General features: G+C 38.6%; 1 protein-coding gene across 1 annotated transcript in view; it reads left to right on the top strand.

Moving 5' to 3' along the window:
* The first annotated feature begins 1,183 nt into the window (after window positions 1-1,183).
* LOC117403997 (erbin-like) overlaps window positions 1,184-17,164 on the top strand; it is an 89,968-nt gene continuing 73,987 nt past the window's right edge. Inside the window, exon 1 of the mRNA XM_034924138.2 lies at window positions 1,184-2,004. The gene's annotated coding sequence lies outside the window, so the exon portion shown is untranslated. The remainder of the gene's footprint in view (window positions 2,005-17,164) is intronic.

Raw genomic sequence — 17,164 nt, 5'->3', positions numbered from 1 at the left:
GTGGGCACTGGGTGTAAACTGACCTACTGTAGTGTTACTGAAACCACTTTTAATTTCTGTAATGCGTTAACATTAATGCCGTCAAGGGAAAAAACTGAATGGCCCAAGTTGGAAGTGGCACAACCACCACCAGTTTATTTTAGGTCTACAGTGTCCCACTATTATGTTTAATGTGTGTTAAATTCTTCCATAGTTTAGCCTGACTACCTGCAGCAGCAGGGGGTATCGTCACATTTATTTAGGCTCTGTTTTACTAATGGGGAAGCAAAAAACTAATTAACAAAAGAACATTTGTTTACATTTTTTTTTTACCGTACAGTAATAATATTTCACAAGAAATACCTAAAAAGGTAATATTTAAGAATCCTTGTGAGGGGAGCTTAAATGAGTTTGCAAATCTGTTGCAGTCACCACCACTGCATTCACTAACAAACCACTTTCAGCTGGCAACTTTATCTAACACCATCCTTCACTTTGACATGTTCTTCTTGATGATGAATAATAATGACCCAATACTTAGACATATTCATACTCGGTGCACAGCTGTATTCTATGGTTTCCCCTGTCTAGATCGATCGTGGGTATCACACAAGAAAAACGTACCGTTTTGTGCTAGTTTTTTTTACAAATCATATTTGTCTGACATCATATTTACAAGGTTATATAAATCCTGCATGTTTTATGTGTTGTTGGACATGAAAGTAATGTCTGACCTGATGTAATGTCTATAAAGAGGTCATGTGATTTTTTTAAAGTTTCTGTTGTATAAAGGCGTTACATTTTGAGTTACTGGCTCTTAGTATGTCCCCGGGGATGCTTTGTTTTTGTTCACAGCACCTCCCCTTTCTAGTTTCCTCATGCCTTTGCTAGGTAAAAACTGTATTGGACATTGCACATTAAATACAATCATCTTTTACCCCGGTTTTGTAGTAATATTTACTTTTCAAAACTTTATACAAAACAGACGTTATGTGCGGGCTTTCTGAGCTAATCAGTACCCCCAAACCAAAAACAAGCACACCAATCTAGTATTAACAAACCAATATATTTCAATAACATCTGTTTTTAAACCAACCGAACATGCTGTCTTGAAATAAGCCCCACCTCTCAACACAGACATTGGCTTTCTCACTTCACGAATAAAAAACAGCTCGCTGGTATTGGTTCTGTTGCCACGCCCGTCTCCGTGCTACCTGCTCTGAAAGTTAGATTGAAGCCAATCACCTCCAATCAGAGTGACTTACCTTTCCTCCCAGTCCCTCAGCCTCATCCGCGGCGGCTGCTTTTGTTGTTGTGTTGCCTGGATTGTACTTGGCGGCCACCAGGGCATGCATTTACAGTGGTGGAGGGTGTCGGTTGTGTTCTGTTTTCAGTCTCTGTCCAATGTTTGTGAGTTGATGTGGTCTACGTTTTTACATGTAACAGTTTCCTCCTAAAAGAGGAGTAGGAGGGGTGTCAGATTTGGAAACGTTTGGGTGCAGTGTCCGCGTTTTTTTAACACAATATAACAGCATTTCTGCTGTGGCTGGGTGAAGAAAAGAAGAAAGAAAAACTCGACTCCGAGAACTGCGCTTTGTGGTGGACATTTTTTTCCGCCTTTGTATTTCCTTGTGTGAGTGGTTGTGGACATTTTGGATTTTTTCGTACTCGCCGATTTGCGAGCTTTAGCTGCAGAGGCTTTGGTTTTCTGTCTTCAGAGAGCATTTTTTTTTATTATTGTATGCTGCAAACAGGAAGTTTATTACAGACGATAAGAAAACTTTTGGCCGGACAGAACGCAACTCAAGAAAGGACGTCTGGCTATCACGAATGAATAGAACTTAACGTGTTCTTAAAATAAATCACAGAGGAGTGGACACTAGACGGGATACGTTGTTTAAAGCGTCTCTAAGACCTTCAACTGAAATCAAGAGAAGGCAAACTTTTGGGGGATTTAAATACTTTTCGGATTTAAATTCCAATGATACATCGTAAACTAATCGTTTGGGGAATCTAAATATTAAGGTAATATGTGTTTTCTTTCTTTCCAAAGCGAATTATGAATACCTAATTATGTTAAGTTAACAATTTGGTGTTTTTTTTTAATGGATGCTTTTGAATAATTTCAGATTGACTGAAGTTGAACATTTGTATCACTTTTCGCTACAATGAATGTCGTAGTTTTCTGGTCAAACGGTGACGGTAAACTAAGCTGGAATTTGGAGCTATTGAAGGGGTTTACTGAGACACGAACAGAGGTCCTTTTGTTAACTGCGGAGATCCCAAACTGAAGCTGATTTGACCGCTGTCAGGACCGCTTATCATTAGGCCTACGCTTTAATTACCGGTACCAATAAATTTACTTTGAGTTCACACCCAAACATAGCTACTGTGCACATGAATAGTTACAGTTCCGGCTGAGCAGTTAGCATTGGATCTGATGTTTTTGTTTTTAATACAAGGCAGCTAAACTCACCTTGCCTTTTGAAAGTAATGTTTCAATTCTGTAAATACTTGTTTTTAGTAGTTTGTGAAATTCTTAACAATCCTTTTATTAGTTTGGTTTTGGCACTTAATATAAACGGCTGTTTAGTAAGTAGACTTGTCTTTTAATTGATGATGTTGGGTGCATTTTGTCCCTATTTGCATAAATCACTGCGCTATGTTGTATACAAAGCTTATAAACTGGTGTTGATGTAAAACGCACCATTTTGAGCTGCTTCAGTTCCTGTACCAAGTAATGTAAGATTTTGCAAGATAAGAACAGTAATGCATGCGAAAAGATGTACGTGCTTTTATTTTGTGTGTAATTTTTTATTTCTTTCTATTAAATAAGATTACTGTCCAGTGAGTATCAGTAGCCCAGGGTAACATATTGTTAATCGTGGATCAATCACAATGGTCACTGATCGTGAAACAGAAGTCTGCTTAGCGAGAACTCGTTATTCAGAGGAACAAAGTAACGAAAAAGAATACCGTATTAACAATGACAGTACTGATAAAGCTGTGTCTAATGCAATGCGTCATTTTAATAATACGTAGTGTACATTTGTTAATTTTGCATACCCATTAGCCCAACAGTTAGCAGTTTACCAGAATGTTTTTTTTTTTAAGTTTGTTTGTTTTTATTTCATTGTAAAACGAGGCTACGTTATCGTTTATTTCCTGGTTGAACAATGCAGTGCAGATCATGACAGGTGGCTAGTGTAATGTAATAATCGTCTTTGTGAGATCCACATTTGTTAAAGGTGTAAGTACTCTAAACACTGACATCTTTTTCTTGTCACCAGTTTGTCATCATGCCGCATGTTAAACATCCAGCCTATGGCATACCATGATCTGTGATGTTCCCAAAATAATTCTGATCAACTTTTTTGTTATTGACTTTCATAAACGGTGGTCTAACAAGTATCGCGTTCAGCTGGCGTGATTAGTAGTAATGTTGAGTTAGGATTGTAAATCCAGGGGAATATTGTTGTTGTTCGCTCCATGACGTCACAATTTCCCCACCTCGATATCTAAAGTGTTTCCCCATTTTGTGGTCTAGGTTGCATCATCCACTGCACAGTGCAGTGTGCACCCCAGCAGCAATTAATTGCTATTGGTAATATTTGGAAACAAAACAACTCAAAGGATAAACCTCTCTCTCTCTCTCTCTCTCTCTCTCTCTCTCTCTCTCTCTCTCTCTCTCTCTCTCTCTCTCTCTCTCTCTCTCTCATATCCCGTGGCTTTTCCGCAAAGTACATCAAAAGCATCTTCAGAAGGTTAATGCTACTGAGCGCTTTATACGGATATTAAATGGGATTTACTCTAATGAGATTCAACGGCTTGTACAGTAAATTGGCACAAGGTTGAATTGCCAACATGTCTTAACCTATCAAAGGGGGAAAAAAAAACAATTTTGTTGCATCTGATAATGAATTAAGTGGCTGTAGTGGTGAGTTTTTATGCAGTTCTCCTACAATGCAGTATTTGATTTTCATGTTATTTTGGTATTGGATCACCGCATTCAGGCCTCTCATGTTACTGCTTGTACAAGTTACACAACAAAATCCAAGAGTTTACTGTAAAATGCAAATCCTGGGACATAAATTGGCGCTAAATTGGCGGAGTGTAAAGTAGCGCTCTGCCGTGGCACACATTTTACCCCGTCCCTATTAACTGGACCAAAATTAATGAGGCACGACGTAAGATGGCACACTTAAATGCTTATATGCGCTGCGCTTGTGCTCAAAATGGGCTACTAGTAACACAGATTAATAGACTAATCTGAAAAATAGCGCCTCCCCTCCCAAGGTGCTACTAAAATTGAACAATAGGTAGCTAATTTGGAGAGGCAATGACACGTGTTGACTTATATTATTATATGACGAATACAAACAATTGTACATAATGAAATAGCTGGTATCGAGCTATAATTGAATCCTCAGGGAGATCAGAAAAGGTAATGCTGACCCTAAATATCCTCTCCCTTCTTCTCGGTACTCTTCCTCTGTTCCTGGGTTGTTCAGGAAGGTTAGGAAATAAGAAATACGTTCTGACTGCTCATAATGCTTTTTCCTATCAGCTGCTTTCTGACTTTCTTTGCGCCCAAATAAGACCAATTTGAAGTCAGACTTAAACTACCATAACAGGAATATGCTTGCCTTTTAATTGCAACACATACCTTATCCGATGTAAAAAAAATAAAATCTGAACAGTGAAATTTAATTTTTTAAAAGTATGCAGAGGTATATTTTCTGCACAGAAGGCTTTGGTTCATTTGAAGTTTGTTTCTCATTAAAGCTGCTCTCTCCGCTTTCATGAAACTGTTTGGGATATTGCTCTGCTAGTTGCTTAGAACTTAATGTCGCCACTTTTTTATAGTTCTGTGTAAGTATTCACCTTTATTTCACGTTTGCTGACTGCTTTAACTTTGCACTGAAACCAGTTCAAAAGATGTGAACTGCTCCTTTCCTGTTTTCACGCTGAATGGAAACAAATGTCAAAATTCACATGACCGCTGTGACAAAATCACATCCCTACTCATTAATACTGTAGTATTGACTTGTGGTTTTGAAGAAGAGGATTGATTTGTTCACAATACTGAAGTACTGTAGGAACTTCTCCTGTTAAGAATCTGTTTCAGTTTCGTCCTTGTACTACAACACCAATCTGTCAACACGCTGGGTGTGTAGGTGGAAGTTCCAGTTTCTGTGCTCTTGAAGCTGCATTTCTAAGCTGGTGTATTCTTTGTGTGCACTTCATGGGCTTGGCTTCAAACATTTCCACCTCCCTGCTGTTGTTTTTTAAAACAGGTGCAGAAAAGTGGTGATTCTATGTACTGTATACACAACAAACTTGAAATAGTTACTTGTGTGTAAGATCATGCATGAAAACAAACAAAAAAACAAGCAATAATATTTATATACAGTAAATCATCTGAGGAAAAACTTACAAGAAAGCCGTAGGTGGTGATCGGAATCATACATTTCCTAGTATAGTGGAATATTAATGTAAGAGGTGGCAGCTTCTGATCATATTCAAACCTGAGTTTATACAGGACCTAACGCATTAATCCAGGCACAGCAGGTTTCTGTTCTTAATGTGGGACTCTACTGTAGCTGTGAGTCTCTGTATCTTTTCTGACTGAGTGATTGTTATTGACAGCTGTTTTGCGAGGGGTGGGGCGATAAGTACGAGCAGGATCTGCCACGACCAGGGATGGTTTTTATCACTAGATATAAATAAGTACTGGAAAAGATATGTTACTATTCATATACCTTTTATTGCACTTCAGCACAGTTCATGTTTTAAGGTAACTTTTAAGTATATTTTATTCCATGCTAACTTTGATGTTGGATAGAAATTTGCAGTCCAAGCTAAAGAATTAGTGTACGTTGTTTACATGTGTGAGCTTATCACAGTGGAATCTATTAAGGCTGGGGCGATCCGTCATATAATTTGACAACTATCGATAGTCAAGCCTGTGCATCGTTTTTGTGTAAAGTGTTTAAGCAAAGGAAAGCTTTTACTTATTAAATTTGGAATCGGCAATTTTTTTTTTTTTGCATGAAGCACAGAGCTTCTGTGCTCCCCTCCGGTCTGACTCACTGAATCTGCATGCGATTGAGCTCACCTTCTCCCCTCTTCCTCAGATGCAGGGAGCAGTGGAAGCATTTTTACACGTTGCATTGCATAAAACTACTTCGTAATATAAACAAAATTATTGGATAGGGATGAAAAGGGGGATACATCTGCGGTTTGGAAACGCACTGCTGGTATTGTTTGTGCGTTTTATTAATGTCCTGCATAGTTTCTCTATTGATTGGTTGTTACTCTCACTGGTTATGGATTTAAACAACTTTTTTATTTTGGTTTTGCTTTGGTACAAATCAACACAAATAAGGTAGAAAATATATCTATTTCATTACTACTGTATATGCATAAACTGATCTAATCAGTGTAATATGGGTACTAGTTTTTAAAGCTTTACTAGCAATGTTACATAGTAATCCACAGCTCCACACGTATTGCAGCATTTTTTTAAGCTTTCATAACGTTGATGAATCGATGCATCGGCTTTTTTGGAGAACGATATATCGATAGTGAAATATTAGGCATCACCCCAGCTTTAGAATCTATATGAAATAGAATGGAACATTTTTGGTTGTGAATCAAATTTGAATCCAGAATCCAATTTCTTTTAACTGACATTGATAAATATTTCAGAAGGTTGTGTGTTTGTGTGGCTGTGGTAAAAATGTTAGACTGCAGATATTTCCTGTTTTGCTTCCTATTCTATGATCATGGCTGTAACTAGCTATGAGGACACCGAGGTCGTGTCCTCGGTTGTTTTTTTGCATCATCAGTGCTGATGCTCATGTAAAAATTCTGGTAAAGTATAAAAGACTATTTAATTCTCTCTGTTGGTTTGCCGTGTAACATAGATCTGGAGGTTGAATAGTAAATACCAAGCAGTCAGCTATAGCCGGAAACCTAAGTGTGACCTCGGTAGAATGTCAGCCGTGGTTACGACGCTGTCTATGACGGAGTGTCAAATGACATTTGCAGCATCACCGCCCCTACTAAAGCTAGCGGCTTGTCTGCTTGGCTCACAGGTCGACATTTCGGTCAGCACGTTGCAGTACACGCAGCGTGATTGTAACGTGATTTGCACAAGCTCATGCCACCGCCACGCTACTTTCCTGTAGCTTTCACTCTGTCTTCATGCGACTCTCCTGCACGTTTCACTCTACTCTCGCACTGCCCTCGCATGGCATTCTTATTGCAGTCAATGAGGGAACTGCAGCATTGCAGACAGCAATTGTGTTGGATTACGTCATCTACCAGCCCTGCTGCTGCCTTCCCCCGTGCACGCTACACTATTATAGAACACTCTCCCCTGCTAACTTCAAGTCCGCCCCGGACTTGCTCACCAGGCTACAGTCTGACTAGTGTGTGCCGGGTTACCTGCGTCCACTTCTGATGCCATTGTAGTGACCCCGGCCAACGCAGGCAGGCACATCACACACGAAGGCATAAGCCCGATATACGCTCCTTGCAAAGGAGCCGGCTCTTTTGTACAGCGGTATTGGCGCTATGCTTTAGTGCGAGAGGTCCCAGGTTCGCGCCCGCCCTCCGCCTGTGTGTGGATTGCCTCGCCCTGTGTGATGCTCCTGCCTGCGTTAACCGAGATCGCTACAATACGTTCCATTGGGGATGTGACATAAATTAGATTAGGCAAATTCAGCCCAAATTTGTCATTATTCATTTTTTTTGCGTTCTGCATTCGCAGCATCTTGAGTGCATGTACAGGGATGTAGTGTGGCTTTTCTCTTCCCTCTGCCACTTTTATTTGTACACTTGTATTAATAAAAGCAAATCGATTCAATCACGTGAAGAGCATGAAAAGCATGTTTCCACACATCTATAAAGTTAAGAAAAATATAGTTTAAGGAGATAAAATGGTGAAACTTATATAACATTTATTTTTTACATTCCCGTAGCCTCCTTTTTGTCTACAACAATTGGCAGCACACGGTACAGATGATCGATTTGAAGCCGTTGCACGGTCATGTTTGTTTTCCAGAATTCCTGAATTGAGTTAATCAGCTCGAGACATGTATGATATTTAATTTAATACATCAGGATTTGCATTTTGGGTAGATGTTTTAGAGTTAGTTTGGTTAAAGTTTTGCTTTTGTAAGAATAAAATTGAAAATGGGGCAGACCAGACCACAGCAGCATGATTTTGGGAACAGGCACAGTCAACATTGCCAGATGAAAGGAGGTTGAGGAAGGAACAATGCATTTTTAAGAAGTGGTCTGTGGATTTTGTCATAGTGGGTGAACAGATAAATTATTACATGATATTAAGTCCTAGATGAACTTAATATCGTCTTTTTTTCAAAGCTGTTTACTTCCTGCAGTGTACTGAGTTTCTATAATCCTTAAAGATACCGGCCACGAATCACGTACGAGACAATAAAGTCTTGCAGCACTTAAAATATCCAGCACTACTTTTATTTATTTACCTATTTTAACCAGAACTACTCAGAATGCGGCTCATAGTGCATCCGTCACTGACCACCTCTTCTTTAGAGATTGTTGTAGCGTTTCAAGCATTCTAAATTGGGTGAAAAATACAGTAGCTGTGGGAGCAACTTGGAAAATGCGCGATTCCTGCAATCCCGCAATCCCGTGCTGAAATTCAAGCCCTGTATAGTGAAGCAAAGCAAAAATGTAACTTTCGGTGAAAAAGCACCATGTAATCAATGCTATATGGTTTTTTTTCCAAAAAAATTGATCATTTTAGTTAGCAGTTTTTAATAGCCTGTCTAAACGGCGGTCGGGAGTTCAGTTCGAAGCGGCAGACAAGCAAACCAAGAGCAAGGAGGAGAGCGGGTCAGGCAAGGGGAATAGGCAATGGGCCCGCCCTAGGTTTGGCGGAGCGGGGCTAAAGCTAAGTAAAAAAAGTATACATTAGGAACGAACCATGTAATATGCCTAATATTTATTTAGTTATGCTGAATAAGATGTCTGTGTTATAAAGTGCCAGCGCAGCTTTTCTTCAGTTCAGAGGACAGTTAGCTGCTCTTTTGGACAGCTCCACGGGGATGAATTGTATTTTCCAAGCTGCCCCTCTATTTTGCAGAAGTCTGTTCCACAGAAAAGGAAATGTTTTGATCTTCCAGATACTCTACATTCATTACAGCAGTGTGTAATATGAAGCAATTCTATTCCACACAGCCACTATAAAACTGGTGGCTGTGTGGAATAGAATTGCTTCATACATGTTAAGAGGAATTAATACAGTATGCTCCCCTCCCCTCCAAAAAGAACACAAGGAGCAATCTGGTGTAACTATTCTTTTATTATGGCTTGCTTGCCTTGTTTTATAGCAATGTAATATCCTTGTGATCCAAACCCGTGGACACTCATGGGCTTGTCTTTTGAAATCGAATCAGTCAATTTACTGTGCAAGTTGCAGAGTGGGTTGAGTTGAACAATTCTGTATTCATTTAATCAGCTGTGTTGTGTATCTTGAAGCTTTGTATGTGTTCAGTGGATTTGATAAATGAGGGAGGCGCGAGTGATTATGAAATCATACATTGTGTGTGTATGCAGATTTAAAATGGAGGCATTGCTGAGTGGATTTCTCTGTCGGGTGGACAGTACCAAAATTCTTTGTACGTTTTCTGTTTACCGCAGTGGTAATGCACACACATGCCTTGAGTAATGATTGATTTGTTGGGGAGTGGCAAGAGATGTACGCCCTTGTTATTGAGGAATTGTTTGGGGCCAAATTCCAATTTTGGGTAGGAAAAAGTGTCATTTTGAAATGAATCGACTCATAAGGAAGACATTCCTCCAGGGCAGTTTTTTCTTTTCAATTTGAAATCAAATGTGCAAAAGCACTCTTGGCTGTGTTTTACACTTGACCTGTTAATGAATTGGGCCTGTTGTGCTCCCAAGGTGGCTGTTCTCTCTAAAATGCTTACAAACAGAACTGTATTGCTCACATGCTAACACACAGAATGAAGATGTTTTGTAATACAGTGTCTGATTAGAAGCCTGTGTCTGCTTCCTGTCTTGTCTGAGGTTTCAGAGTTTGCTTTTATTTTACATGTCAAATGTGCAATTAGTAATTGTGTTATTGAGTCAATCACCCATAACTCAAATGACAGCAGATACCAAAAGGGTGATTTTACAGTCCAGGTGTTTGTTCCAACAAAACATATGGTGCCAAAAAATCTGTTTTGATTATTTGTTCCTGATTTGTACCCTGTGTGTTGAATTCTGTGGTGTTCCCGATCACTAGATACTGTGCTTCGCCTCAATGCTCTTTGTTTAATCGGATAGGAAAGTCGAAAGTGCATCATGTACAAACCTTAATGCAATAAATGATACTGTAGTTTATTGTTGTTGCTCAAACATAGTGTTAATGTGTCTTTGGATACAGAAAATGTGACTTTTTTCAAGTCTTGATACTTCAGCAGGGTTAGAAACTAACAGCATTGTGAAACTTGCTAGTCCTGATGTGAAGTGCCTACATTGGAATCAACAACAACAGTGGGGTCCCTAAAAATAATAGGCTTGAATCTTATTTTCCAAAAAATTAAACAGTTGACTGAATGTATTGTTATTATGTTTTAAGCAACATATTACGATAATGTTCATTGTGGTAATTTCTTGTTAGTTTTAAAATGTTTAGTAAAACGTGACCCATTTTTTTTATCTTGCGTTGGTACAATGGGCCCCCCTTTTTTTCTTTTTCATTTGTGGTGGGGGGTCACAACCCAGTATAAATCTTCACCTACACTTCAAAGATGCAACATGTTTCAGTAAATTCAAACACCCAATAAACTTTGCATCCTGCGCAGGGTAGAACACAAACATAAAATGTCATTAAGTGGGCTTGGCATTGCATGGGAGATGAAGGGAGGTTTTTCTGGGTGACTGTTTTGAGTGACGCTTTTGAAAGCATTGTGAACGCTTATGCACCACTGCTACGTCCTGTTAGAAAATGTACTTTTCCTGCATTATTTATTTATTTATTTTTATTTTTTTAAACGCGCAAGACTGAACGTGAGAGTATATCTGTACATGTGTTTTAAGAGGACTACTGAGGCACAGACATCAACTAGTCCTCATCAGATTTAATTCGCCCTGTGTGAGCGTGAGTTTCTAACCCTGCTTCATTAGTTATTTATGTTTTGTTTTTTTTGCTTTTTCTGTTCTTCCACATTATCTACAGATTCAGTATCAGTGCTGTGTTTTTTAGGCAAATTATTATTTTTTTTTCAGTCTGTCAACACCAGGGGGTTAATGAAGTTACCACTGAGAAGTCCTTTGTTTTCTCAGACAGCATTTCCTCTAGGGCAGCCTCAAATTGAGAGCAAATGTGGATTATTATTTGTTTATTTAGCAGACGCCTTTATCCAAGGCGACTTACAGAGACTAGGGTGTGTGAACTATGCATCAGCTGCAGAGTCACTTACAATTACGTCTCACCCGAAAGACGGAGCACAAGGAGGTTAAGTGACTTGCTCAGGGTCACACAATGAGTCAGTGGCTGAGGTGGAATTTGAACCGGGGACCTCCTGGTTACAAGGCCATTTCTTTAACCACTGGACCACACAGCCTCCTATTACATTGCTCTGCATAAATTATGCTGGAGATATGTTTATATTATCACAGTAACAGCATCCCAACATAAGCTTGTGGTCGTTGTTGCCAGGCTCCTATCTCAAACATTTTCTTGCATTGATACAGTACATGCTAAACTGATTCACTTCCCTCTATATATTGTGTGCTAAATCTTACTAATGGGTTGCTCCACGTGGTACATTGCAAGAGGACAATGTGTAATTCAGGACAAACTCAAAGGGCATGCTAAAACAAACTTCTCACAAAGGATAGATCATTTAAATTTGTATCTAATGTACAGGATATTTACAGCTTTAGGTTTTCTTTGTCAAAGCTGTCTAAATTTACTGTACGTACAGTCTACAGTAATCTATTAACTGTCTGTCTCTGCTTTATCAGTGTTTCTGACTACTACTAATGACGCCTTCATCTTTTAAATTTTTGATTCATGCCCAAACGATTACATTGGGAGATGTTGTCTTTTTGTACTCATTTTAATGTTAATTTAGAAAAGGCATGTCATGCTCATTGGATTGAGAAAAGATTGTACTTGGCATAAAATGCATGCAACTTTGTGCATTTTTGTTAAACATTTATTTTATCACTAATGATGTGTATGGGGGGAAAAAAAATGTAATCATCTAAACAGTTGGCACATCTAATATTAGTATTCCTTTAAGATGAATTGGCTTGTTACACAATTTCAGTGGCTGTCACTTTCTGTATCTCAGTCATTTTTAATTTGTATGTATTTCAAAATTCAAAATGCCTATATGCTTGGGCTCGGGAGATCAATTTTTCATACAGTTTGAAATTGGTACATATAAATGTTTCAGTATAGAGTGTGGGCTCATCTGGCATTGATGCAATCTACATCGCCAAGGCATGATTCTAATTCCGTGACAGCTGATGTCCCATACGTGCAACACCGAGCTGTCTTATGGAAGGTTAACGCTGATGAACAAGATGTCTTAGAAGGTTTTAGATTGCTGGGCAGTCCATAACCTCTATAGTCTCCTGGTCAAGATAATCCATGACAGTCCTAGCATTATGACCACAGACATTATCTTGCATCAGAACACTGGGCCAGTTGTGCCAAAAATAGCTGTAAATTCGCCCTTTGGAAGCACAATAAGATCCAATGCAGATGTTCTCCAAAACTGCTCAATACAACGATGTTGAATTGAGCAAATCATTCTCCTCGGGCTGTCCATACTCGTTGAATATTAGTGGACAGGTGAGATCCTAATTCATGAGTGAACAAAACGGATGCCCAGCGATGGAGCTGGCAGTTGTGGTGATCAGGTCAGTAATCGGTGGTGGTGTGGGTCAGTGGAGGAGCTGTAGCTGGTCGTCTTGACCTCGGTCTGTTTCTCACTGTTTGGTCGCTGGTGACTCCAGTTGCAGTCCAGAAGTAGATATTAAAGAATTGTCGGGATGTTAACAATGAAACGAAAAATGACAGGTATGTCATTTAAACAGTTGTAGGAACACGTGGGGACGTGTAGCGCTATATTTTTCAGAACTTACTCTTTACGCTCGTGTGCAGTGGACTGTTGATCACTCACTGCCATATTTTGTCTATTGACCATTGCAAGGTGTGGTTCCCACGAGGAAGTCTAGTGTGCATCACTGGTTTGATAATGTGTCCATAGTCTGGAAATGGAAGGTGTCACCACGAACCACCACCAAACAATGTTCTCACCAGAGTAGCCACTTGACAATTTATCAAATAAGGGGGCAGCCAGTGTAAGCACAAGCCATCGCAGTTTATTGAAGAACGTAAAAGGTCTACCTGGTGAATGCCTTAACTTTTTTGATTTTCTTTTGCTGTATTGAAATGCTTGCACATTAGTGCAAGATGTACGTCCCACTAATTTGGGGTCACTTCCCTTTACTTGTGTTATGCACCCAACCTGATCCACCACTAGGTTAATATGAACTACTGTAAGTGCAGACAGAAAGGGGTCATTTTCTTGTGCTGGTTTGCTCTAATGTCATTGTGGCCTTGATTTAACATGTGGAATGACAATGTGTGCTTCTTTCCATAAGCACTTACGGGCCTAGAATTGCAGTGGTGAAGGCAGAGCCTGTCATCTATTAATTCCAGTTCTTATCAAAAGGGTCAGTTTAATTGAGGGGACAATATAATATATGTGGACATAATGTACAGTGGGCCTATGGTTTATATGTATAGAAGTCCATTACTTGTACAGTATAATCTGATGTGTATGTGCTACAACCATGTACTGTACCCCCAGCAGTATTTTATAATTTCAATTGTCAAACCTACATGTTTGGAACAAAACAAAATCAGGACTTCATGGTCTTCAGTATAGTAAATCAGTAAATAATTAACTTAACTTCAGCTTTTAATAGATGACCTAGAAATAGTTTCCCGTGTGAGCAATGTTACTGCTATTTAGATGTTTTTCAGTAGTGGTGCTTGCTGACTTTGAACTTGCGAAATACAAGGTGCTGAACAGGAAGGAAATTATGTAGAAATATTTTAAACTGTGGTTGAGCTATAGGTGCTTTGGTTTCAGATAGTCAAAGATTGGATAGTCTTACCAGTATATATTCAATTGAAGCTGTTACGAGATATAGCAGGATACTATCATTTATTTACTATAATTTGTGTAAAGTTGCAAAGAGCTACATTTAAGAACTACTGACTGTTCTGTCAATACAAAAGCGCTGTACTGTACTGTGTAGTGTTGTTGGTGTGTGTGTTTTGGCCCATGTATTTATTCCCTGATAAGGATGCATACTGTTTTCATGTATGTAATTTCACACTTTAGAGTTTTACCCAGAGCATGGGTTATTGAGTATCAGAATTTGGGGATTGAAGAGCCTCCATTTCTCCATACTGTATGTCACTTTCATTTTTCATGGTGTAATGTACTGCACCTCCTTTTGTCACTGCAGTAGTTATGTGTTGAGATTCTTAGGCAATGATATCACACCATTGTGGTTAGTTGTGTTTTTAGTTCAAACAGCTTATGCATTTTAGTGTTGAAGTCTGCATCAAGGTGTTTAGTTTTGCCTCTTACCCTCCCCCCCCTCCCCCACATTGTCTATTTTGGTCAGTCATAGACTGCTGGAATAATTTATTCATATAGTGAGCTGTACTCCCAAGACTTGAACATTACATACTAACTTGAGGAATATCCTGCTGTTTTAGTAATTGCAACATTGTGGCTGTTCATTTTTCATAGTGAGATGATCCCTAGATTGTGCTGGTGCAGTTTGGTTTACTGCAGGTACAGTAAGTGTAGGTAAACATTATAGTCAAAATGGATGCCCTATTTTAGAGACTGACAGAACTTTATCTGGTAGCTTTGTTAATTTTATTTTTTATTTATTTTTTTCACAAAGGAATTTAACTATTTGCCAAGAATAGTGTTCATATTAAGCTAATGATGTTGTAGCTCTACCAGTAAGACTGGTTTTATTTTAAAGAAGCTGACCTGTTTGTTCATTTCTGAGAAGTTGTCAGGGGCTTTCATGTTCAAGGATTTTCTGAATATGGATGGGTTGAGCTTGTTTGGTTTCGCAGGATGCTTCAAATGTAGTTCTTTAAATTTGGGGCATATCTTTCCCTGTGATGGTTGGGGTCAAGTTTAATCATGATCAGATGACTTGGTTAAATTCAGACACCTAAACTGTATATTCGCTCAACAAAACAAACAAATCCATTATATTGGCACTTGCACCTGCTGTCTAAAGACTGCCAGTACATCTTTAAATAAAACAAGAAATTGTGAAGCAACTGGACCATAAATGAAAAAAATCCCAGAGCAATGAAATGATTGCATGTTTGTTTGAATGTGTAGTGATGAAGCCATTTCCATCCTGTTAATAGAGTGAATTTATAATCCGAGTGCATGGTTAATTACATTGTGCATCAGGAGGGTTTTTAAAGTAAGAAACCACGCAGGAGATTGTATCAATGATTAGGCTAGAGTTATAATACTCGCATACTGAATATACCTTCTGACTAAACATCAACTGTTCCTTTGTAGATATACTTATTATAAAGGGGGCAAAGACTACAGAGGCAGTGAAAGTCATTTTGATGTCCACTTTTTGAATAATGTTTGTTATGCAGCTTGAACTTGGCACCCTTCTGGTTTCAGATTTTAATCAATAAAGTGAATGCCTTGTAGCCTGGGAACCGACATTAAGGACAGCGAATGTTCAATGATTGTATTGGGCTAAATCCTCAAGTTTTGGTTAAGTTCAGACTATTTTGTTGTACTGTAAACTCCAACCATATCTAAGACACCATTAACAATACATATTGTACTCCCCCCCCCCCCCCCCCCCGGTCAATTGTACTGGATTGCAAACTGTTGAATCCAAGATGACATTTACCCCTAGGGTTGCTTTTATTTTTGTTCTGGTTTTATTTTAGCACATGAAAAGGTTATAACAAACACTGTAGGTTTGTTCCCTTTGCCCCCCCCCCCCCCCCCAGTCCTTATCTACTCTTCTCCAAAATACCTGTATATTATTACTGGAGGTGTTATACACTTATAATTAACCTTTATAAGCCCAAATTAGAATTCCCTTTTAAAAGACTGGCACACATCTGATCTCAGTTATTCGTCACAGTTACAGAAGCACAAAAGGAGTTCTTAAAAGGCTAAAAGCCCTTTCTAATGTAAATGACAGGGATTTCTGTTTGCTTTTGTAAAGGGAAGGTCTTCTGTACCAGAGCCCAACCTACAAGATTGCAAAAAGTAGTCTGCTCATTGTTAAATCTTGTGCAGCAGGCTACTCCTTGTTCACTTGGACAGAATAATTGCCTTGTGCATTTTTTTATCATGAGGTAATAAATTAACCCTTGAAAGGACTGTTTTATCATGAGTCCTTGAACATTTAGAATGAACTCGGAGTGAGATGAAAGCTGCTTTTGTCGTACAATCCTTTTCGTTTGTACAAAATACGGTGCTCCCTTCATTTTAATTTACATTTGTCTAATTCTATATTTTCACTATTTAGGAGCAGATTCGTTTTTAAGGAGCCGGCAGTCGTTTACATTCCAGTTTATGTTCCCCCAAATATTTTATTCCTCCCCCCTCATTCTTGCCACTCTAGAAGTTAGTTGATTCTTGAATAGTGCATTAATAACGTCTGATCCATATTTTTCTTCATTTGACCTCAATTAAACCTGTCTACAGTATAAATAAATATTGTGCCACATGAGAATCAAATGTTTGAAGTCAGCCATAGTTCATTGATCTGAAGTAACTTTACTTTCTCAGAGAACTGTCCCCCTCTTCAACTTGCACATCTCCAGTACAGTACACATTAAAATATGTTTTACCTTTTATAAAACATTGTGCAATGTAATTTTCTCAGGAATTCTATAGTTTTACTTCCTAATTGATCTGAAAATACTGTTTAAGAGAAACATATATTGTGTGTGTGATGTACAGTATATATTTATACTATAGGTCTATATTAAACTAAAACGTCTTGGTGTATTGAAAATTAAAAACATTCTAGGGTCTTCTACCCTAGGATTACATTTTAATTGTTACAGCTT

The sequence above is a fragment of the Acipenser ruthenus genome, chromosome 1 (assembly GCF_902713425.1).
Source record: "Acipenser ruthenus chromosome 1, fAciRut3.2 maternal haplotype, whole genome shotgun sequence".
NCBI lineage: Eukaryota > Metazoa > Chordata > Actinopteri > Acipenseriformes > Acipenseridae > Acipenser > Acipenser ruthenus.
Note: the sequence above shows the minus strand (reverse complement) of the source record. Positions and strands in the feature narration are given on the sequence as shown.